Genomic DNA, 25,014 nt, shown 5'->3' on the forward strand with positions numbered 1-25,014 from the left:
AAATCAACGTAGTGTCTTCTGTTCTGTGAAGGGACATAGAGTCATGATAGGCCAGTACAGTAATCACTGAACGTTTTGTAAATCCACCAGGAGTCTTAGGGGCTTCTTGTTCATTCTAGGAGAAATACCAAAGGAAGGGGACAGTAAAATATTTTTTTACCTAAGCCTTTTAAAAAAACTGTCTTTGAAATTCCAAAAGGTGATGTAATTATGCCATTCCATCAATGAAGCCTAGAAACACTTTGGCTATGATGCTTTGAAAATGATTACTATTGATTGGACGTGCCTCAATTTTAGGCCTGATGTATTCTCTATGTATTTGCCTGAACAAATTCTCTGGAAGTTGTGTCATCAAAATACATTTGCTGCTTAATATGCTAGATTTGCTATATAACATGGTCAGTTACAAAGCAGCTTCTCCAGAATGGATTCTCAATGTACTTCACTTTGTTTATAATATGATATAGAAAATATCGGTAGCATATATGCACATTTATATTTCCAAGTACTCTTTCTGAGCCTTCCATATCTGCAGTCAACCCCTCTTTTAGAACTTGAATTAAATATACATTCAGCCTCCTTCATATGAAGTCATCATGGCTAGAATATTTCTAATTAATGATGACACTTTTCCCAGTAAGATTCTGTTTTCTACAGAAGAGAATTCTTTGCAGTAAGAAGCATTTTTTTTTTTAATCCAACCAGCAATTATCCAACAATTTTGGATTGAACTCCCAAGGAAGAAGAATCTAGTAAGCCTTGCCCGATATTAGTGGGTTATTTTAATTCCATTGAAACTTTTTAGGGCCGTCTAATATTTATATCACCTAGTCCCTGTTCACCAGTTATTTCTCAATTCCAGAAGAAATAAGTTATAGTAGAATCATAGAATGTTAGAAGAAGCTTTAGGCTTCATTGCTTCCAAGGTTTCCTAACAGGTGGCCAGCAGCCACAAGTTGTTTGCCATGAATTTTATATTATTCTGCTCGAGTATATAAATGTCTTTAGGTTAGATGTAAGGATACAGTCTGGTTTACTTCAGTCCTGAACACGCCCTGCCACCTTTCACCCAGCTGCTTCCTACCTGACGGTACCTACTGTGAAAGAGTTTGTATTTGTGTCTCTGTAGAGATTCTCTTCTTTTTTTTAAGTGATTAAAAATATTAGGCTGAGAGGGTGTGAAAGATCTCCTCCAAAGTAATTTCTGAAATCTAAAAATATGGAGTCTCTACTTGGCTCCGAATGTATCTAGGATGACGATCTTACATACCCTTCACCACACTATGATTTACTTGATATTTTTCATGTGCATAATTCATTGCCATCCATTGCCAACTTATACATAAGGAAACTTACGAAAGTTGCATTTTATTAACATTGCACCTGCCATCTAAATCGAAGCGAGATCCTGAAGGTGCTGCAAAATATTTAAATAAGTCATTTTCTTTTGTTATTTTTAAAAATTGTTACTATTTATAAGAAATTGATTCTACCTGGAATTAGAAAAAGAAAGTTAACAGTTCTCTTTACCTCTAATCACACCTGGATGCACTGGCTGGAATGCTTTGAGGGGCTCCTGAGATGTCTGACATTTGGTTGACTTGTGTGATTAGACCTAATTCCATTAGGATGTGAAGCTTCTGGTACTTGAGACTCCTTGAAAGGGCTACACCTTTCAGTGTGTGCCCAGGACTTTTTGTTTCCCTCTGAGTTGCCTTCTTCTTGAGAAACTCTAATGCCTTTTCAAGGAGAAACTTTGAAGGATTTTTTTTTTTGTGGCTAGTTCACACTGAAAGCACGGCACAGGCTGGCAGAGAGAAGCAGAGCCTGTGTAAAGGGATAAAGGAGAACAGGTGGCTTATGAGCTGCATAAGCTGCAGGAGATAACCGGCTTTGACTCCTACTCATGAGACGTCTTCAGAAACGTGGTCCCGGAACTCCCTGCTTCTGCCTTCCACTACCCTACTTTCACCATGCCACCCTGCCCTCTCCTCCTTCCTGCAGTGGTAGATCATCTGAACGCAAAAGCAAAAAGATGCTCCTCAGTGCCAAGAAGAGTGAGATGGCAAGAAGACAGTGAGGCATTGGGAAAGACATCGGTTCCAGAAATTGGATTCTAGGCATGTACTGCCAGGGTGGAGGACTTTTATTTAATTTTCTAGAAAAATGTTCGGGTTATTTTATACTGAGATGTGAAATCTCATTTGCAGCTAAGCCCTGGAGGGAGCGAAAGAAACTAGGAGAGCTCATAAAGACAAGCGTAATAGGATTAATAAGAAAAAGGCCAAAGACATAAGCCTTTATTGTAGAAACTCAGCGCTAAATTTTAGCATTGATGAAGGGGGAAATGTCGATACTTAGCCAAACATTTGTGCCTTCAGGGTACAACAGCTGAGGGATGGTGCCTTCATAGGTCGGTGCTGCTTGGGTAGGTTATCTGCTCTTCCCAGGAGAGAGGGCCACTCTGATAGAACAAGGAAAGAAAATCACTGCATGGCAGCAATTCCTGAAACCTCATTCATAGAAATAATTCTCAGAATGTATTCTGTGTAATTAAAGCAACATTTAGGGTTGCATATTAATCCACTGAATTAAGAATTGGAAACTCATTTGACAATCAAGGGCCTGAATGTTAAATTACCTGTTTATAAATTTATGGCTTGAATGAAAGAAAAAAAAAAAACACAAATAGAATTCTCAATCTAAAGAGTCAATTTATATGAGAATTCCAGGTCACTCATGAACATGGATTATATAGTCTAAGGTGGTAATCAAATTGTCAGCTTCATAGTTGGTTCTTTTTCCTCTTTTATAAAGGTCGATTGCTACAAAATAATTTGGGCTGAAAATGTGGCTGCCAAAGCAATTTAAATAACTGTACTGAAGGGAACATTATCTAGTTCTTTCAACTGCATAGTCATACCTATTTTCAGGGTAATGTTTGCAGCACCTATTTGATAACTGGGTAAAGAAGGTGATGTTGACTCTAGGCTAAGGGATAGTCAGGTGCTGATGATTTCAGTTTCCAAAAGGCTTCATTCATTCTTCTAATTTATGGCACTGAATTGATTTTTTCCAGTATTACTTTCCTAATAAGATCAGTGTATTTTTTTAAAGTATTATTTGTAAAGCAATATTAATGCTGCCAAATTGACAGTTGAAGTGAACAGAAGTATCATAGTTATCAGGGGAACCAGTTTGAGTATTTTATATACTACAGAGAACAATGCAATTTAAGTTTAGAAATAGTGCTAGGCATGAGCGGACACCACGTATCTATTCCTAGCATCTTTGTCTATTTAACCATCAGGATTCCTATTATAATAAAAGACATACATTATGATTACAGAAATATAATCTATATATAAACAGATGTATTATGTAATTTCCATATTCCAGAATTTATATTTTAATTTTGTACAAGGCAAGAACATAAAAAATGGTTTTCTGGATTTTAGTTTTATTCAGATAAAAACGTTTGCAAATTCGGTCTTCTTGATAATCTGATAATAATATCAACGCATTCATATACAGGAGGGACGTCTCTGTGTGGCTTTTATGAGATGACCTTAAGAAGGTGGTGCCAATTAGGATGGCCAAATTATTTTTCCATGTTTCATTCAACAATGTTTATATATAAACGGAAGACCACCTGCTTTTAACGTGGGAAGACTACTGTCCAGTGGCGACGCAGAATCCGGAAGTGTTTATTGAAAAGATAGATTTGCAAAGAGGTCACAGATTTTAGTTTAGTTATCAGGAGGCACTGTTTTCTAAGGTTTGGAGGTATAAACCAGAGTCCTTTTTAGGAAAGGTGGCCACTAAATTCTTTAAATCCATTTAGAAAAGTTCACTGAGGAAGAGGAGGCCCTGATATACCCTGTTTTCCGAGTCTGTCTCCATCGTGGTTGTCATAATTAACATGGTGATCTTTTTGTCATCACTGTTATTATTTTCAGCACCATCACCATCCTCAGACCTTAGATCTCATGATTAAAAATGATCCCCATGTGCACAGCCAAATCTATTAGGATCAAAATAGCCAGTCTAGCTGTTTCTTGAGAGGCTGTTTTGGCCTCACATGCAGATGCCGGGTCCAATGTTTTGAGTATCCACCATGTGGCTTGGTTCTAAAGATGAATCTCCGCCAATGTGAGGCACTGAATGTTCTGGCCCCACCACATTTATACAGAGTCAGCCATGGTCTTCATTTCAGCTGTGCTCACTGGCTCATACTTGTTGAAGATGGTAAATAAAAATGAGATATGTCTGGCAATTTGTCCATTTCTATTTAAGTGGGTCGTCAGTACAGCCGTGCAAATGACAAGGTCCTGTAAACATCAGCCACTCTTGTGACTGGGCTGCCTTAATGGGTCAATTGGAATGACTACATCCAATTCAAACAGGGACACAGGGCTGAGGTCTAGACTTTTGCCAAATCATGCTACTCCCGGCCCTCTAATTTTGCTGCGTTTTTATTTGAACTTCCTTTTCAACATTCAACCCTAATTACTCAGTGCACTCCTCCTGGAAATGCTTTCTCTCTGTCCCTTTATGAGCCAAACAATGAAACCCTTTGATCCTGCCTTCCTTTCCTACCTTTTTTTTTCAACACACCGGGACTCTTGCATCAACAGTCAATTTTAGGAGAAGGCTCTGCTCCTTTCTTATTTGAATAAAGGACTCATTGAGAAATGGATGAGAGACCTTTGACAAAGGAGAGAAAATGCAATTGGGTGCCTGAAGGAAGGAGTGAATCCGTACCCTCATCTATCACTACTGATTAGCTGCAGTAGGAGAGAGACAGAGAGAGACCGGAAATAACAAATGGATTCGCAGGAGAGGCTGGGCTTCGCTGCCTGGTTTTTCTGGCTCATCCATCATGTCCATTGTGGCTGATGTGTGGCTCTGTCACTCCTACCTCCATCCCGCCCACCAGAGAGTCAGGAACTGTGACAGGCAGTCCCTGGTCCACAGTCTTTTCAGAAGCAACGGTATATTCAGCCCCTGCACGAAACGTCTGAGAGTCGGGATCTTACTGTCTGATGTTTCTATTGCAGTTTACCTTAGGAAAAGTGTGTTTCCATGATGCCAGTCATTCTCTCGAGCTCCGGCCTTGCCAGCCCCTCCTCGGGGCGAGTGCTGGCAGCGTGCCCATCCTGTTCATCGTGCCCACACAAGTGATAGGCCGACGTTACATAAAACCTTAACAGGAGGTGGGGTAGGGGGTGGGAGGGTTCCTAAAAATGTTGCAGCCGTCCAAGTGTGAAGTGGAAAGATGAAGAAGGGTGCTTCCTGAAGCCGTTTATATCTGTCATCTGTTCTGGGTCTCACTCTTAATGTGTCTCCTGTTCGGTCTCTTCCTCCCCCCTCGCTCCTTAGGCTGGATCCTTCTCTGGGAAGACACATCTGGAGAGACGTAGTGGAGAGAAGAGAGGCATCTTTGTATATAACGAAAACTTTTGTAGCAAAGTCTTCTGCTGACATCGTTCCTTCTCCAAGGGGCTCAGTAGCATAGCGTTCAGGCACACGGAGTGGTTACCAGATCACACGGTTTCACATTTGAAATGTGCGAGGGAGAGCATGTATGTTTCCATTTAATTGTGGTTATATCAGCTGTGAAGGAACATCATACCACTTTGTACCACTTAGAACGAAATGATGAAGTCACTCTGTCAAGACACCATCCCTTTTCTTCAACCTAGTCCTTGGTTCCATTTTCACTTTTCCCTAAATTAGAGACCACAAATATACTAATCTCACAGATTGATAGGAATTCTCAATCTGGGCAGGGCGACTCTTCAGTGTAGATGAGCTATTTGTAGATTTTGCATTTGTCTTTACTCTCAGAGAATTTTTCCTGCTGAACAAGACATGGGTGAGCTTCAGTGAGGTGGAAGGGGAGGTACTCACACTGAATGCTTGCTATCAGTCAGACAATGACTAATAGTATTTTCTTTTGATCTTTATAATATCTGCATGAATTGGGAGTTATTAGTTTTACCTTACACACATGGAAAGTGACCCCTGGTCATGGGCTAAAAACATAGCAATGGCTTCTTCTGATGCGAGCTTGCCTACTGACTCAGCTGTTATGCAGTGATGCCTTTACCGTCTGCTACCCCTTTAGCTCTTCAAGCATGGTGTGCCTACTCTATTAATGCTGTAGTCATCCTTTTGGAAAACACTCAAGGGCTAATGTCTGTTGGATCCACCTTCAGGAATTATAGATTTTACTCTCAGCCTCTTCCCAGCCCAGACAATTAGAAGTTAAGACTATAAAATAATGAGATTAAGGCTTGAATAAGTAAACTAAAACATATACATAGAAATGACTATTGTAGATTTCCAGGTCACTATTCTAGTAACGTTGTTATTGCTCATACTACGGAAATTGTTTTTGGAGGAGTATAATTATGTTAAGGATCACACAGGGAATCAATCTGATTATTTTAAAATCAGCCTTTAGTTTTGGCCCATATAGTATTACCCAGATTGAACAATCACAGTTTATTTATGGCTTGATTCAAGATTATTTTTTTCTTATCATAAGAACATTCTGGTTATGGAGGTCAGAGAGTTCTGAGATTTATATCGTGGCTCAACCACTTACCAGTTGTGTGTTCTTCGGTCAGTTGGTTTATCGGTTAATATCTCTGATTCCCAGTTTTTTCATCTGTGAAATGGCAATAGCGATATCTATGTTTTAGGATGCTCAAGGATTAAATGATGTGATGCAATATATCTTACAAACTTAGTATAGTGCTTAATATATAGTAGGAGTTAAATAAGTGCCAGATTCTACACCTTAAAAAAATGACATTTTTAATCACTGAAAATTCCAAAGAATGTATAATAGATTTTTTAAAATCACTATCAAAAGAGAAATGTGAAATTATCAAGTGATTTTTTAAAAAGGGTATAAAACATGCATAATATAACGGGTCCTGATTTGACTAGAGAAATATCTGCTTGGTTAAGAATTCAGTTCTATTATTTAGAGCTAATTAGACTCATAAAGCATATGCTGGGTGGGCAGTAAAGAAGAGTGACTCACTCATTTTATGGTCTGTAGGTAAATTTAGAGTAGGATTGGCTAGACAATTTGTGAACATGTCTGCACAGAATATGAATATGAAAAGAAAATCATTCATATTTACTATTTATTATTTTGTATGTTTCAATGTTTTCATCATCACTGTGTCTGTTTTTAAATGGAAAACCCATAAAGACAAGGACCACCTCTTTGTATGCATGACACACGGCGTGAAACCCACTGTGGGTGTGTTCGAATAAACTTTCTATTCTGTCCATTTATCTGAAACTATGTCTGTCTGTGGTCAAGTTTAAGAATGACTGGATATTTCAATCCTTTCAACAACTTTGCTGGACTAATGGATAAGTAATTAATTACTCTATATTCTGCTTGCCTACAGTCAATTAAAGATACTGGGATAAATCCATCTTTTGCCTACATACGCCTTAGAGGATGGACCCCACTTTAAGAAAATCCAGCATGGGACACTTTACAAGTATATCAGGGGCCAATGTTCACATTCTAAAAACACACATCACAGTGTGTATCCATATGGTTTTTAAAATAAGCATATCTAGGAATACAGTTACAGTGTTGAGGTGAGAAATGCTTGTTATTAAGCTGCATCATCATAGCCATTGTTGCATATTTTTGTGGCACCAACTCTTAATTTTCACACTGCATTTTTAAATCAGTGTAGTTGGCATATGTATATATTTTTCACTCTCCATATCCTGGCTTCTCATAGGAATTTTATTTCTCCAATTGGAGCGTTTAAACTAAGGTATAATAAACTGACAGGGAGATACCTTCACACGTTTAGGCTGGTAAAGAGGAAGTCTGTTCCTGTGGGTATAGTTGCTCTGCCTGAGACCGTGCCAGGTTTGGAGTTGTGTGTGTAGCTATAGAAAGTGCAGTAGCAACTCCCAAAACTCACTCCCTACTCCACTACTTACTTGGGGCTGTCATAGGGTTTTCCTGAGGTATTATATCCAGAGACATAGGAAAATAAAATCCTCAAAACTGGGCCAATGCAGGAAGCAAGAGAAGGCAACAGGTGACTGAGGTTGTGATGGCTGTGTATACCAGGACTTGTTCGTTTTTACTGTTTTAAAATATGGCCTCTAGAAAGGTTTAAATGACATATATAGCCTACATTATATTTCCTTGGTGGAGTGCTCTTCTCGGGTCAGACTGACTTAGATTTAAATACTGCTTCTGCCCTTTCCTGCTGAATTTAGTCAAAACTTCTTAACCATTCAGAGCTTCAGTAGCCTATAAACACCAATAAAGAATGCTAAAATCATATCTTATAAGGCGTTGTGAGAATTTAGATAAAATATGAACTCAGCAGATGCCTTCAAAAGAGCCAGCATTTCATAAATGTTAGTTTATTCTCACATTTATCCCCTAAACACATGCACATATACATAGAAATAGATGTGTGTGTGTGTGTGTGTGTGTGTGTTTGTATAAAATTAGTGTATGTGTGTGTGTCTTGGCCTTCAGGGACAACAAAAATACTGTTTTAAAAAACTCCTATTCTTTTCAAGCCCTCCTTTCAAACACAGCTCTTTCACTCAAAAGTTGTGTAATTTGAAGCAGTTTATATGTATATACTACTAAAGGGTTAATAACACACCTACCTCCCAGACATGTTGTATGAATTAGAAAAGATCTTTGTAAAATACCAAACACATAGCTGAACACAACATTCACGTTTAATAAGTGCATATACCGTCATCATCATAAACCATCGCCATCACTCAACAGAGCAGAGGGAATCTGACTGTGGATATAGCCTGACTGTTCCTTTTTGCAGCCTCACTGACAGGGAAGCCAGTTTAATTTTGCCACGACCCTAATTTGTTTATGTGTAAACTGGGAGATACCTTTAAGAGATAAAAAGAAGTGTGTGTGGGCCGAGTAACAGTCACTTGGTGGGCATTTTAGTCCAAGTTGTTTCCTAGAACTTGGTGTATTTTTTCCTCCATCATTTGTAGCAAAACTAGTGTGCAGTCATTCTATGCTGGTGTGATTTTTCTCTGAACGATTCTTTTCCTTTTTTCCCTTTCTCTCTCCCCTCTTAGATTTCCTTTGCCGTATTCCCACATTTCCTATGTCCAAACCTATCCCTTTTCTCTTGCTCTTTCAAGTTTTCTACTCTGCATATAGAACAAACGAATTTGCCTATAGTCCTCTCATTAGTCAATTAAGATATCATGTTGTAAGGCTGTGTGTGTGTGTGTGTGTGTGTGTGTGTGTGTGTGTGTGTGTGTTTTCCTTATGACTAGCTATTATTTTTCCTGACTGTGACTTGGCAACTGTATATATTTGAAAAAAAAAAGTGGTGTAATTTGCCTTTCTAATCTTCAGAGAGAGCTCTCCAGGTTAGCTGGGGGTCGAATTTTCAAATGGCTGTGTCAGGAAGCTGGAAGTGCACACAGAGCTCTGTGCTAGGCAAGGAAATACTTCATTAGACTTGTATTCCACGAAGACACTTTTGCTTTGTAACGCCTGTGATTTTAATTAAAACCTGAAAAGTATAGAATCCCCTGGTTGTATTAATGCTTCCATTTCCATTAGGACGGTGGAGTTTATAAACGCTATCCGGGTTTATAAATTAGTCCTCATGTGAATAATAAGTACCCGATGTCGCATAGAAAGCAAAACTCTGCTGGCCTACCTATTCCTCTCCCACTTTTTTCTTCCATGGTTGTTTTCCTTTCTGGAAACTCTTACAGGAGTGATCCTCGATTTCTTTTATCTCTGTCTCTGTCACCCATATCTTTTAACTGTGTCTCATTGGAATGAGTATGCTAAAGCCAGATTTTATTCTGGATTGATAGAAGGGGGCATTAGTGGTTCGTGTGGACGTAAATCTAAAATAAAACTAAGTGAGAATTCAACCATTAAATTTCACATAAGAGACAAGATTTTCTTCTAAAAGTCTAAATTTCTTGGAAAATTTAGATTTTCATAATAAAAAATTGTGTGTGTGTACACAGATATATATATATGTATATAAATATATAAATATATAAATATATATATATATATATATATATATATATATATATATATACAATCACACATACACCCACACAAACAAACACATACATATCTATCTTTCCAAAGAAGCAAGGTCACCAGACACATGTACTTGTTAATACACAATGTTTGATTAATGTCTCATCATTTTCCTTCATGTGCATCAATAGATATAACCAGGTAAACAAGTACAGAATTATAGTTGAGATTGTGGCAGAAATACATAGTATTAGTATTATAAGAAATGGCTATGCATGCAAAAGCAAATAATAGTATCATTCTCAGTGAAAACTTTCAATGAGGAAAAATGACATGGGAATCAAAATGAATCAGGAACTGGACAGAAGTCAGTTCTATAGTCATATTGGTCTCTTGAATCTCTTTTGAATGTAGGGCAGTAGAAATTATAAATAAATGTCAACATATTTAAAGAAGCAAGTGTTCTCTGGGGAAGAATAACCCCCTACAACGGCCTTATATTGATTAGAGACTTAGGTGACTTCCGTTCCATGAGCACCTCAGGAATATTGCTGCTTCTAGGGCTCAGAGGAGTTGATTATAAAGTTGTAGATACTTTTTGCAGGTACTTGCTGAGAATTCAGCCTGGGGTGGGCTATGTAACTTTTTGGTTGAGAGAATTTTCAACTGCTGTGTGTATCTGCCTCCATTTGAAATAAGTGGGCAACACAAAGAAGTGACCTTTTTTCATTGAAGTACAGTTGATTTACAATGTTGTGTTAATTTCTGCTGTACAGCCAAGTGATTCAGTTATACATATATATACATTCTTTTTTAATATTCTTTTCCATTATGGTTTATCACAGGATATTGAATGTAGTTCCCTGTGCTAGACAGTAGGACCTTGTTGTTATCCATTTTATATATAATAGTTTGCGGCTGTTATTCCCAAACTCCCACTCCATCCCTCCTCCACCGCCCTTCCGGCCCTTTTGCAGTTATCAGGAGGACATAGGAGTGTTCACATGGAGTACCTGTGCCACATGTGGGTGTAGGACTCTCCCCTCTGAATAGGTTGTTGTATGTCCAGCTTTTTTCTCATGGGGAGTAAGGTCCAGGCTCGGTATGTCCATGCCTCACAAATGTAGGAGTGTCTTAGGGAGAAGGGCCGTTGGTACTCTCTGAATATGCCTGACACCAACAGACAGAACATAATACCACTAATAGGCACGTCTGCCGTGAAATGTGCTGAAAATGAACATGTTTCCTCATAACAAAATATGCATAGCACAACAAACATATGTATGGCCGTGTGATTTAAGAACACTACACATTACCATAATTACCAAATACCAAATTATCATAGTATATACCTTTTATTATCAGAAAAACTATGTGGGCCTTTTAGTCACTGAAGAAGGAGCATCTTAGAGGTACTTAAAAGAACATTTATGATCTTGATTCAACTTTTTGCCATATTCTCCATTCATTTTCTCCCACTGATCTCTTAATCTCTTATGAATGTAGGCATTTGAGATAAAGTAATAATACCTTCCATACTGGTATTTTTAATAGCACTTTACTATTTTCAAAGAGTTTTATCACATATGTTATCTCTTTATTAACAATATTTCTTAGCTAGTGAGTAAGTGAGCGTGTGTGTGTGTGTGTGTGTGTGTGTGTATATGTATAAATGTATGTGAGAGATGAGAGTTTGGTCACTGGTTCTAACACCAAGTTGATATAAAGTTCCTAAAAACATGAGTGTGTTGTGTGATTATATCTCTCATTATTCTGTTTGCTTGTTTGAAAAGTGCTCCTATGTATTGCCTTATTTTCAGTGTTCAGAACACGTTGACCCAGGGACTGTTTTCCTACTATACTCCCACCTAACTGCATATTGCCATGTTTACAGGTTATCGTTTTCCTGCCAATAGTATAGAATCTATCTCCAAAGGGTACAAAAGCCATTTTATTCACATGATAACCAGACTGTTGGTACTGTAATTATTTGTGTTTCCAAGGAGCTCTCAGTCAATAGGATCTCTCTTCTCATCCTGGGTTCCAAGCAAGTTAAGAAAAAAATGAAGGGAAAACAGTTGCTAGAATTTCACCTTAGTGCCGATAATGGCGAAGTAAGTGGTTGTGGCCATGGACCCGTTAGCCACGTGGTTTACTGAGTCCCTGACTTAGAGGATGTACCCCTGCCGAGCACGGCAGGACTGGCCCCCGGTGGTGGCCCCATGGGGGTAGGCTCCTGTGAGTGACTGACAGAGAGGACGAGGAAGCTTTGATCTTGGTGGGTAGGACCCTTCCCAAAGGCAGAAGAGTGAAACTGAGCCAACTGTGTGTTATTCTTCCAAAATTTAACCATCAGGAGAGCCACACCACTTATCCAGGGGCAAGAAGTGAATGGGTGGGGAGAACCCAGGGGGTTTCCTAGGGAGAATCTCCCCACGTGTTAATGAGGAGCAGAGTAGAGGCATTCCTCTCTGACAATGTATTTACCCAACTACTCATATATTCACAAAATCATCTGCAAGATTTGGGCTGAGGAAATATGGCACGGTCTCATTTAAAACAAATCTTGGTAAATATTAAGCAAGGTCTGTTTTTACAAGGGGTATGTGGTATTTGGATTTTCAGAAGATTGGTTTGAATTGGAAATGGAGATGGGCCATATATTTATTTTTTGGAGCATGTGTATAATTTTTGGTCTATTACTGAGCCTTATTGTGATTAATTGATTTAAACTAATCCTTTAAAATGGGTACTTACCAGTGTCACTCAGACAGTGCTCAGCAGCTGTCTGTCCTGTTTGTTAACCTGATAAGTACCTGAAGACAGGCTCTTCTGTCGAAGGTCCTCAGTCTTTGTTGTAGCCTCTGTGAGATCGACGAGGATTGAAGGCTGGGTGCGGAGAAAAGGGCAGATGGATTCTCATCTTCTGTCTTGTGGCGCTCACCAAAGGATGTTATTTGAGATATCCTTCCAAGTAGTTTAAATAGAAGTGTCTGGTGGCAAAATGAAAACAAGTGGAGAAGCCAGCGAGTCCCACACAGGGGGCTCAGTTTCCTGCCGCCTGCAACCCCTGTGGGAGAGGCAAGCTGGCATTTCCATCCAGAGGGATGCATCTCGGGGCGGGAGCTGTCAGAATTAGCAGGGAGGAGGAGGTGTTATTCCCTGATCATTTTCTAAGCTCCCTGGGATTCTCTGACATTGCCTAATCTGTTAGAGGCTGATATTCAGGCAGCTTGAGGAGATGGGCTTTTTGACTCCCAAATGAGTCCAAACTTATCCATCAGTCTGAACGGGCTATCTCCCTTAGAAGCACCATCTCGACCCCCCACAGATGCCACAGTTCCATCCTCACTGCTTTCTTTGACCGTTCGCATGTTAGGCGAAGCTGAGGAGAACACGCAGCTTGCTGGTTCCCTTCAGGACATGTTGAGGAAGCACTTCCTCTCTCATTCCCATTGCAGCGCTCAGTGCGGCTCTCTGCTGAGACCTCTTTCTCCTCCTCCTTTTCTGCCCCTTCACCCACCTCTCTCATAAAAAGCAACACTAGACTTGTCTGGATAGTGCCGTCTTAACATCTGAGGATTTTGAGAAGAATGCCCGACCCAGAACTTCACTTCTACACCGATCCTCTGCCTACTGAGTGCTGGTGCCTAAAAATGGGGCTAGTTTCTTGGTCCAGGCTGTTGTTTCAGCAGGCTTATAACTATAGCCCTGTAGGAGGTGGAGATCGAGGGACCCTGGGTTGTATCGAGAGTGCAAAACGGGAAGCCATGGAAGAAATTATTCTTGTGAGAACAGGGGCATGTGAGAAAATTACTGATAGCCTCTGTTTCGCCAAAGGAACAGAAAATGAGCCTTTTATCAGGTCCGGCGCAATGATTAGAGAGGGGGAAAAGATTGTTTTGACCATGCACACTAAACAGTACGCATTTGGATGCCAGGATTTTTGTTAAAATGCCTGAGAGCTTAGGAAGAACATTAATAAAAGCAGAAGGGCTCTTATTTCCCATAGTTTTACCTTCCTCAGTTGCTAGTAAATTGCACACTCTTAAGTTGATTAGAAAGGTCAGGAGAATAGAACTCTGGTTTTAAAGAGCAGAGTGCCATGTCAAGCATGTCATAGCGACCTGACTCACACATCCAAATTTCACTCTTACCTGTCCTCAAACACTAAAGGGTAGAGAGGGTTTGTGGGACAAAGTGTATGATAAAGGCAAAGTGTTACTTTTTCAGGGCTCTTTTGGAGGCTAATTGAAGTTTTCTACCGTAAGCATGTGAAACTGGTGGAAAACCAAGAAAGACAATAATAGTAATTTAAAACTATGTCAGATATTCTGTTTGCGATTGTTTTCCTCTGCCCTGAAAAAAAATTCTAGCTATAAAGCCCTTTCGTATATACTATCTCACTATATTTTCTCACAGACTTGTGAAATAAGGACTAGATTATTTTTAACTTAATTCCTCTGTGCCCTTGTTCCCATATTTGTAGAATGAGGATAATTACACTCATTTCATAGGCTTATTATGAGAATGAAATGAGATCATTTCATTCAGTTGCTTGGTATGTTTCAGTTTGGGTCATCAACGAGCAGACACCAAGATGGGATGAGAAACACAGGTGAAGGATACAGAGGGAGGGAGCAGAGCAGGTGACAGGAGGTGTTAGACTGCAATGCAGGTTTGAAACCTGTGAACAGAGGAATGAATAAGAAGGGATGGGTTGGAAGAGCTTCAGACTGCAGTGCAGTTCTGAGAAAGACTCAGTCCAAGCAGCAAGTTGCCTCCGAGAGTAGTCTGGCACTGGGTAGAAAAAGCCCTACACCAGTACCATACTGAATCATTGTCTGTGAACAGCCTGGGGGAAGCATGGCCTCAGTGCAAGTACCAGTGGACCCCAAAGTGTGGCAGCTGGAGCCTCCCAGTGAACTTGACCTGCCTGCAGCATATTCTCTTGAATGAAGACCTTCCTGGAGTGTTACCCCTCCAGGACCCTCTTAGCACAGGTGCCTGGAATATATCTTACTGCTCGAAATATCTTAGCTGGTCTCGCTCCCATTTTACAGGTAAAGAAACTGTGCTCCCAATGACAATGTGTGATTTGGTTAGCATCACTTGTAACAGAGTCAAGACTTAAACTGGTAGTTGTTTCTGCCTCTAGATCTTATGCTCTGTCAAGCACATGATACAGCTGCTCTCCAACAGCCTGTACTTACCACATTTCCTTTTGTGATAAAGTAGATACTGATTCCATTGGGAACAATAAAACTCTGCCCTGAGCCCTTTGGGTTGTGTAGGCTTGCTGCCTTTGAGAAAGCCTTGGTGCATTCCCATGGCTTCTCAGGCACGGCACTGTGCCCTTAGCTTCCAAAGAGCCCAGTTCCTGGGATGTGAGCCAAGGCAAACTCTAAGGCTGCATCCCAGCTCCCAGGAAGGCCATACCACTCTTGGCTTCATTGTTCAGAAGGACAACTTGCAAAGCTTCTTTCTGCGTGCACGAAGAGGGGTGTGGGTCTCTTCTGGTGCCATACTGTGTTGGGATTTCATTGCATATAATTTTCACTTAACTCTCCGAATGATGTGCCAAGTCCTTTTAAGCAACTAAATAAAGTCACCTTCTCTGGCCTCTAATCTGTTTTTCCCTGAACAGATTTTAATTTTCCCATTTTATCTAAAAATATCTCTTAAGATATATGTGTTAACAAGTCCTTTTCAATGTCTGAAAAGAGTTTCACTAGATGCAGTTATTTAGTTCATTTCTGAGAGAGAAGAATGTAACGCAGTCAGTCTCCAGTCAGCCCGTGCTTAGATTACAGCAGGCTAGCTTCTCACTGTCCTAGCAGACATCCAGCTGCATGACTGGCTCTTGAGCCGAAAGCACAAAAAGAGTAGAACTTCTGTGTTTTGTCATGTTTAAATAATTATAAGCTCTTTTAAAAATAGAATCGAATATCCCTGAATTGGGAGATGAGAAGTTAAATGTGCTCATACATATACATGGAGACACGTGCACATACCTGACATTTTTGGCTAGCAGATAGAAACTGGGGACAAGTATAAATTGGGGACAAGCTTGAGAGAAATCTGGTGCCAATATAATCAGGCTTTCTGGTGGAGAATTGCAGTACCCCTCTGTGTTGGAATGGAACTTTTCAGGATTATATTAGTAAAGACTACAGGGCATGCCCTCCTTCTTGTGGAGAGTCTGGTATAAAAGCTTTAGTCCTACTACTGCAGTGTTCTCACAGGCCCCCAAAGCTGTTTGGAAACTTTCAGTAATAATTCTCTCCAGGATCACTAGCTGGGAATTGGATGACTACCTGATGATCCAGTAAATGCGTATTTCTGAATCTTTTTCTCCAACCTACTCAAAAAAGACCTTAGGACCTGAGACTGTTTGTAGGCATTCTTGACCAAATAAAGCATAAGCATCATTGGTAGAGCTCTAAATAATCAACCTACAAGGAACACTGGAAAAACAACCGAGCCATGCTTGTTGTTGGGAGTGGGGTTGCCTCAAAGGATCTGAGGATAGTGAACAAGACGGCTATGCCAGTGAGTTTTCACCTGCACCAGCTGTGGCACATCTTTCTTCAGTGTGCTGTGCCTTCTTTCACCTCATCCCTGTGGCTCTAGCTTGCTCTAGGAGACTGACAGAATAAGCTGGGTGGGGGGGGGGCGGTTCTTTCCTCAACCTCTTGCTTTTTCCCTGGCATAGTTCCCTTACCGCCCTCCATGCAAGATGACATTTTAAACATTTGAACTGAGACCACAGGAGAATTCCAGTGGCAACCAGTACCAGCCCCAGTACAACAACAAAAAAAAATGTCTGTACTCCATCCACATGGCCAACTTTACAGAGCAATATTTAGTGATAATTAAGTAGATAGGGTAGTTCCTTGGAGTTTGTTTATAAGGATTTAACCTACATAATTTATTTTTGTGATTTGTGCTTACTAAAGGATGTTTTTAATCACTGAATTCTAATTTCCTAGTCTCTTCTCCCTTACTGTGTCCCTGTATTTAGTCATCTGGTTTGAGAGTCAACAATACTTACTTACAGCAACATGGATGGACTTGGAGGGTATTATGCTAAGTGAAATAAGTCAGAGAAAGACAAATACTGTATGGTATCACTTATATGTAGAAAATAAAAAAAATAAAACAAACTAGTGAATATAACAAAAAAGAAACAGACTCAGATATAGAGAACAAACTAGTGGTTACCAGTGGGGAGAGGGAAAGGGGGAGGAGCAAGATAGGGGTAGGGGATTAAGAGATACAAACTATTAGATATACAATAAACTACAAGGATATGTTGTACAACACGAGGAATATCGCCAGTATTTTATAGTAACTATAAATGGAGTATAACCTTTAAAAATTGTGACTCACTATGTTGTATACCTGTAACTTATATCCATATAATATTCTACATCAACTATACTTCAATTTAAAGGAAAAAAAAAAGTAAACCAGATGAGGTCATTTCCCTACTCAGAAACCTTCAAAAGATTTCCCTCTGTAGAGTAAAATCCAAATCCTTGCCATGACCTCATTTAACTAAGAATGTGACCTTATCTCGTCCCACCCTTCTCTGCCCTTAACAAACTCAAGCCACAGTGGCCTTCTCTCTATTCCTTGAGCACATCAAGTTTATCCTCACCTTTACAGCCTTTCCTACTTGCTGTTCCCTCTCCCTGAAACTGTCTGTTGTGAGGTTTCTGCATTGTTTGTTCCTTCTTGTAATTCAGGTCTCAGTTCAAATGTCATACAGCTTTAGAGGTACATTTGTCAAATCAAATTTCTTTATGGTACACATTATCAGAAATGATCTCTTTCTTTGCTTGCTTGCATGTCTATTTTATATCCCCTATCAAAAAACACACCCTCAAGTAATAAACTACACAAGAGCTGAGATTTTGTCTCTCTTGTTCTTTGTGGAATCCCTAACATCTAGGACACTGCCTGAAAATCTGGTAAATTGTAGATGCTTCATTTCAAAAGCTAACTTAAAAACTGTCATTTCTCAAAATGTTCATAAAATCTTCAGACTTTCATGAAAAGGTAAATATTAACTTATACAATAAAGCTTTCATGATATAATGCTAAATGACTGTACACAAAATTATAGTACCATTGTAAATGTATGCAAAAAGTGGCATGAAACAGACCCAGTACTAACAAAATAACACTATCTTCTTTTGTGTATTGTTATGTATTTTCTCAATTTTCTATAGTGATATAATCAGGAAAAAGATTACTTTTAAAGCACAAGAAATAAAATTTAAAGGAGTAAAGCTATTTCTCAGTACTGAAAGAACTGTTTCCTAAATTGACTCAGCCTTTCAGTGGGTGTTAATATTAATATTCACCTGCTCCCCAGGTCACATGGCCTCATTTTTCCACCGTGTCTTATGTGATGGTTCAGGGTTTTTCTCTTAAGAATGTATTTCGGTTTATTTATATCTCTGCAGGACTCAGCATTGTGTGTAATTCTCTAGGAATGACGTAAATGTTTCAGAGTAAAGTGGCATTATCTTCTCCCACTTTCTAGATAATTCCTAGATGTTTACTGCTGCCTAAGTTTGCATCAGATATTTTTGGCAGCTCATGTTGTGGAATTAGAAACCTAGGCCATTTCCTCCATAGGCATAGCTATTATTCCTGCACTCCTTCCCCTCATACTTAACATGTTTAGTTTTGTTTGTATTCACAAACAAGACCTGATATTGTATTTAAAATATTTCATTGATTTAAATTTGTCTCATTCTTCTAGTTATTGAGTTATTTTATAAATGCCCAATTTTATCACCCAGATGATTCCTTCTTCCTGCCCCCCTATTCATCTTATTTACAAATGTGGTCTTCACTTAATTGAATTACTTTTTTAAATGTTGAATAGATTAGGGTCCAGAAGAGAGCTCAATATCAACCTTTTAGATACTGCTTAGTTAATACCGATCCCATTCATCAGATACACCCTATGGTTGTCACTGATCAATCAGTTACAAATCCAGCTAATATTACAATCCAATCCTATCTTGATCTTTAACAATAAGGAGATCGTGATGATGGGCAGAGCACTTTACTAAAATCCAGATAAATCATACCTATTGCTTTTCTCATGGGTCTAAATTCTTAATAATTATGTAGGGAGAAAAACAGCATTTTGGAAACTCTGAATTGGTCTTTTCTTAGTGAATCCATGATATCTCATAATAAACATTGCATTATTTTTCTCAGACTCAACATCAAAATTATTCAGTTCAAACAATTCACATTTTCTCTTCTGAAAATCAGCTACTTTGCCTATCTTTGGTCTTTGTCACCCTTGTACTTCTCCATTATTTCTTTGAAAACACTGAAAGTAATTAATTTACTTCAATTGTGAGATTTATCAGAACCCCAAGGTTGTAATTTGTCTCAGCAGGAAGACTCGACCTCATTTAAAGTAATTGGATACTTTTTTTTCCAATTTCTTTGCCCATCTTGAGCTACATTTCTCTAAGCCTAAATGACAAATTTGACTATTTGTCTATTGACTACTCTTTGACTGTTTCATACTCAAGTACATCATTCTCTTTAACAGAGAAGCCATTAGAATCAAATTAAAAATTTTCTGTTTCTTCCTGTCATTTTGCAGCATTATAATCCCTATACTCTGTAGCAGGAACCTCCTTTCCTTATCTTATTTTTCCTAACAGAGACCTTAACATTTCTTGCTGTGATGTCATTTTAGACTTCATCTTACCCTCTCTTCCTCACCTTGCCTCTTGTTTGATTCAGAAGCTTAGCTATCTGTTTATTGCTACACTTAATTCTATCATTAACTAAACCAATATATTTATTGGGGTTTGGCTCCAACCAAAATATTTTTCTGGGTACCACGGGGAATATCAAGAGTAATAGAAGGTGGCCCTGGCTTTCAAGGAACTTACAAGATTTTTAAACTGGTGTAGAGCAAGTCTTGCTTTATAGTCTGGACGATTTTACAGAAGAGGCATTAATTATTCTTCACCAGTGATGCAGCACCAGAGGTGATGCCCATTGTAATATTTGCAGCCACTGTGAATGTTATAAAGTGAATTTGTATTCATTATCATATTTGAGTCCTTTTACCATGGAGTCACAAGGAGACATCCTGTTTGTAGCTACTCTGCATAGGTTTATTAACCTATTGTCTGTATGTCTTAGGCTTATGTCTTGGCCAAATCTTACAAAAGTTTCCCATTCTTGATCTTTTTATGCATTCACTGTTTTGGAAACAGTTGAACAGGGATGAGAAACGAGAGTAATGGCAAGCTTTACATTTAATACCTTACATTATACTTTTAACTTCTCAACCTTTCGCAGTATCTGAGACACTGGGGACTCAATGGCTAAGAGTACCAAGTTGGCCCACTGCTAATGACCTGTCGTGAATTGTACCAGGTGCCAAATAATGTATTCAAAGAAAATAATAGTAAGCTGAGTAAACCCTATGGATGCTGATAAAATTTGAACATGCCCTCTGGTTTCTAAGGTGGCTGAGATTTTCTTATCTTCTAAATTTTCCTGCAAGGCAGAGTTGGATTTCCCACCTACCAGTATATAATTTCACTGAATGTACATACGCATTGGCATGGAAGGAATGAAGACTGGCAGTTTGACTCTCCAGATGCCCGGGGACATCTACTCTAGGCAACATAGCATTACATGGTCATGAGACATATTAGAAAAATAATGATTGAGAGGAAGACAACGTATTTTTCAAACTCGAGGCAAGCCCAGATGCTTCTTTGGGAAGAAATTCTAAAGCTCAGACAACTGCAAATGCTGCTTTTTTCAGACTATCATCTTCTTGACATTTAAAAATATAAGTACACATTAAAGGCTTCCTCAAATTGCAGCTGGCTGGTATAAATCAGATGTTTGGTGATGGGCAGTATGTTATGTGGAATATTTTCACCCATTAGGAATGACCCATTTTTATACTTTCCAGGGTTTTGTTTCTTTCTTCCACTTAGAAAATATTTTATTACCCTCCTCCATGTAATTTATTTTCTATTCATACATATGCTATCTATGCAAAGGTTTTATTTATGCTGATTTACTCACCTCATTCTGTATTCACCACATTCTTACTCCAGTCTCTAAAGAACTTATTATAATAAACACTGCAGTAAACATTAACTTGCTAATCCTCAGCACTTTCCCCTAAGGTGCCATTATTCCAATTTCACAGATGACGAAACTGAGGTAGAGACAATGAGGTATTTGTAACTTCAAAATAAATAAGATTATACCCTAGGAAAATTTGCGTCTTTAATACCACAGCAGTCTTCTCATTACATAGTTCCAGCCTATTTTCAAACTCAAATTTAATCCTGTTGACTTTTGACTTCTTTCTTTTTTATCTGAGGCTGTGCTTACATGTGACTAGTCGTTGATTGCTTTTAAGACGTGTATTTCTTTTCAGCGTTCTTAACTACCCATTTCTTCACCATTGTTGAAGAGGGCATACAGTCAAGGTATTGTTTGTGAGATAGTTCAGGTATATAATCCTTCGATCTAGTATGTTTATTCCTAGATTAATGTCTGTTTTGGTGACATTAGAAATCCAGATCAGGAAATGACACTGTGGGCATTTTAAACATTATTCAAATGTGAAATTCAATATCAAGCCCATCCATTTATTTATGTGTTTGCTGCTGTCCTTTTTGGTGTCTTTATCAGCTCACACTTCTCATGCTCCAGCAGCAAGTAATTTTCAAAGTTGAATTGCAATCCATGTGCGGTGTGGTGTTCCATAGGGATACCTGTCAGCTGAGGCCAGAGCCCAGAGGGAGCATAGAGCCTGCTAACAGGCACCTGGTGATTCTTTCCCCACGCAGTTCCAACCATGCATTCTTAAGCCATATGCAGATCTGACTCTAGTGTGTTATCTGAGGAAACACACATATCATCATTCCTCACTCAGAATTGTTTCCAGAATTCCCATAAAAATTCCATAAGACACTGATTTCTCAGCAAGCTTATAAAAAAAAGGAATATCTTATCCCCAGTGGGCTTATTCTAAGTAGCAATCTAAATGGATCTAGGCAGAGTGTCATGGGGACATGCCACTGAGTAGGATGGTAGTATGTCCTCTACTTAGTATTGCAGCAGTGAAAGGAAGGGTGGGGGAATGGTGCATATAAACTGGTGCATGTAAGCTGGGTTGATTTTCAAGATCAAGGTCCTTCTGGGATTTGGGAGGACTATTGAGGAGGAACGATGTGTGTTTTTGTCCAGAAATTTTCAGAGACCTGATCTATTTGGAGACTGTGCTAAGGGATTTATTGCACTTGAGACCATGATCATAATTAGACTTCAAGCATATCTGAATTATCTTTCTGAATCACCAAAGCAAGTCTGGATTGGTCTTCTCCAGAGATGATAAAATGGGTTTCTTAATACCCTAATGTTTCAGTTGGAGGAAGAACCTCTCCATATCCATACCCTTGGAGGAAACCTAGCAAGCTATGTTGAGGACCATAAGATGTGTAACCATGAGATCTTCATGCAGCAGGAAGAAAATGTAATTGTTTAAAATAACAGGGTGTGAAATTATAGGGACTAATGGGCAAAGGGTCTAACTAGAGCTTATATGCCCTGACTAAAGGTTTACAAATTGAGCCAACAATGTAAAAGTAAAAAGCCTGGCACTAGACAAACAAACCACATAAACCAACTAGATTTTGCCTTCAAGCATCTATTTAGAGGCCCTTGTTAAACACTGTGTCATTTTCTCTAATGTATGGCCTGAAAGTGATGACTTACTGGATTTCCTTTCAGCCTCTGTAAGAGTATAAGAACCCCTTTCTTTGATCTCAGGGATTGTATTTATAATTTTGTCACAACTAATTCATAATAGCTGATATTTATTGAGTTGCTTCCTATGCGCCAGACCTAGCATTAAGTAGTGTCCATATATGTTTTTAATTTCATCATTTTATAGGTGAGGAAATTAGTGCTTTAAGGAAGCCAAATGAGTTGCTGAAAGCCAAATTACTCTCCTAATTTGAAACACACACATATGTGCATATATATATATATATATATATATATATATATATATATATATATATATATATACACACACACAGATGCCTGTATATATGTTATATAGTTGTATCTTAAATGAAATAATCAATTAAAATCAAACATTTTGTTACCATCAGAGCACAGTCTATGTTCCTCAAACCTGAGAGGCTCAAGAGAGCTGAGAGAGAAATAATTGTAAGGAACCCTAGGGAAGGATGAGATGTGAATCTCAATCATCAAATACCATGTTTTCACCTGTGTTACACCCCTACCTCCCGTGGAAAAATCTGACACATCTCTTATCACATTTGCTTAAAACCCATCAATGGCTTCTCAATGCACTTACAACAAAAGCCACAGGCTACAAAGTTCCTGTCAGATTAGGCCCCTGCTCTGACCTCAGCTTACTCTTCTCTCCCCATTGCTCCAGGAGGAAACCACTGGGCTTTCTTTCAGCTTCCCAATTTGAAAGTTCTTTCCCAGTTCGAAGACATTGCACATGCTGTTCATCTTCACATACTGCCTTTCCACTCACTCTTCGCCTTGCTCTTACATGTCCCTCAGGCCTGATCTTAACATGGCCCCACTATGAGAATCTACCATGAGCCATTCATCGAAATTCTCTCCCACTCCAACTCTAGACCCTTTATTATCTTTCATTGTTTGTACTCATTATGTATTTTTGAAATTGTTGAATAGACTCCTTACTGAGGACAGGCCCACCTGTCTCGTCCATCATTTTTACCAGGCTCTTAGCAGTTGCTTTGTTGCCAAACATTACAATGAATGGTTGTACTGGGTACTACCGTGCAGTTGAGGATGTCGAGGCTTACGGAGGTTAAATAACTTGTGTTAAGTCACATTCCCAGCAAGTGGCAGAGCGGGGATGTGAACCTAGGGCTGTTCAATTCCAGAGTCTGTGTTCCCCTTGGTTCTTCAGAAATTTCGAACGTCAAAGGCTCTATTTAACGTGCCAGAGTATCAAAGAAGCCCAGGTGATTCTATTTCTAAAATAGTCAAAGCATTGGTTTGTTACCATGTGCATTAAATAGCTGGTTGATGGATTGATTTGGGCCATCAACATTCCTCAGAGGCAGACCTGGTCTAACGTCATAGAGGAGTGGAAAGTGGATCAGCTGTAATCATGTTGAGGCTTAGTTATTCTAAATTGTTGTTTTATAATACCTTGTTTTGATGTTTTAAAAAAATATTCTAAAAGGGGCTTTTCCTTTTATTCATAAACCACATTATGTATAGATTTTCACTTTTATTTATTGAAAGTATGAGGAAAGAAAAATTAGGTAGAAGTAGAAAGTAAAAGAAAACAAACAGATCTCTCACTGCCTACATGTCTATGACTATTTAAATATGAAAACTCCTTACCTAACTGGAGACTGATTTCTAGCTACCTGAGCATGTGGGGGGCTGTGAGCTGCTTAGGGAAGAGCACAGATTTTATAGCCAAACAGACCTGGCTTTGAATCTGTTGCCACTTACGATCTGTGTGTAGATAGGTAAGTTACTGAATTTTTCTAAGCCTCAGTTTTCTCATATGAAAATTGGAATAAAAATGAATACCTAGGACACAAACTTATTGTAAGGATTATATCAGTTGGCTCTCCCAAGTTCTTAGAAAAAAAGGTAGACAACCAACAGTGTTTATTCCCTCTTCTAGAAAACAGGCTATGCCACAGCTGCCAAAATTGGCAGGGGCTTTCTATTTTGGGAAATAGCCAAATATGTCATACTGTTAGTAAAATTTATTACTATACATGAAATGTTTTCTATGCGCTTATATATGTGGGGTTTTTTGGAGAAATAAAGTTTTATTTTATTTATTTATTTTTTAACATCTTTATTGGAGTATAATTGGTTTACAATGG

This window comes from Eschrichtius robustus, chromosome 6 (genome assembly GCF_028021215.1).
Source record: "Eschrichtius robustus isolate mEscRob2 chromosome 6, mEscRob2.pri, whole genome shotgun sequence".
Taxonomy (NCBI): Eukaryota; Metazoa; Chordata; class Mammalia; order Artiodactyla; family Eschrichtiidae; genus Eschrichtius; species Eschrichtius robustus.